This window comes from Antechinus flavipes, chromosome 1, assembly GCF_016432865.1.
Source record: "Antechinus flavipes isolate AdamAnt ecotype Samford, QLD, Australia chromosome 1, AdamAnt_v2, whole genome shotgun sequence".
NCBI classification, from domain to species: Eukaryota; Metazoa; Chordata; class Mammalia; order Dasyuromorphia; family Dasyuridae; genus Antechinus; species Antechinus flavipes.
Genome location: NC_067398.1, coordinates 372,176,949 through 372,178,362, shown reverse-complemented (window position 1 = coordinate 372,178,362; position 1,414 = coordinate 372,176,949).

Here is a 1,414-nt window from a genome sequence, read left to right as displayed (position 1 = left end):
GGGAATTAATGAAAAAAAAATCAAATGAAGGTGGCCTAGCTGTACCTGATCTAAAATTATATTATAAAGCAGCAGTCACCAAAACCATTTGGTATTGGCTAAGAAATAGATTAGTGGATCAGTGGAAAAGGCTAGGCTCACAAGACAGAATAGTCAACTATAGCAATCTAGTGTTTGACAAACCCAAAGCCCCTAACTTCTGGGAAAAGAATTCATTATTTGATAAAAACTGCTGGGATAATTGGAAATTAGTATGGCAGAAATTAGGCATGGACCCACACTTAACACCATATACCAAGATAAGATCAAAATGGGTCTATGACCTAGGCATAAAGAACGAGACTATAAATAAATTAGAGGAACATAGAATAGTTTATCTCTCAGACTTGTGGAGGAGAAAGAAATTTGTGACCAAAGATGAACTAGAGACCATTACTGATCACAGAATAGAAAATTTCGATTACATCAAATTAAAAAGCCTTTGTACAAATAAAACTAATGCAAACAAGATTAGAAGGGAAGCGACAAACTGGGAAAACATTTTCACAGTTAAAGGTTCTGATAAAGGCCTCATTTCCAAAATATATAGAGAACTGACTCAAATTTATAAGAAATCAAGCCATTCTCCAATTGATAAATGGTCAAAGGATATGAACAGACAATTTTCAGAGGATGAGATTGAAACTATTACCACTCATATGAAAGAGTGTTCCAAATCATTATTGATCAGAGAAATGCAAATTAAGACAACTCTGAGATACCACTACACACCTGTCAGATTGGCTAAGATGACAGGAAAAAATAATGATGAATGTTGGAGGGGATGCGGGAAAACTGGGACACTAATGCATTGTTGGTGGAGTTGTGAACGAATCCAACCATTCTGGAGAGCAATCTGGAATTATGCCCAAAAAATTATCAAAATGTGCATATCCTTTGATCCAGCAGTGTTTCTATTGGGCTTATATCCCAAAGAAATACTAAAGAAGGGAAAGGGACCTGTATGTGCCAAAATGTTTGTAGCAGCCCTGTTTGTAGTGGCTAGAAACTGGAAAATGAATGGATGCCCATCAATTGGAGAATGGCTGGGTAAATTGTGGTATATGAATGTTATGGAATATTATTGTTCTGTAAGAAATGACCAGCAGGATGAATACAGAGAGGCTTGGAGAGACCTACATGAACTGATGCTAAGTGAAATGAGCAGAACCAGGAGATCATTATACACTTCGACAACGATATTGTATGAGGACATATTTTGATGGAAGTGGATTTCTTTGACAAAGAGACCTGAGTTTCAATTGATAAATGATGGACAAAAGCAGCTACACCCAAAGAAAGAACACTGGGAAACGAATGTGAACTATCTGCATTTTTGTTTCTCTTCCCGGATTATTTATACCTTCTGAATCCA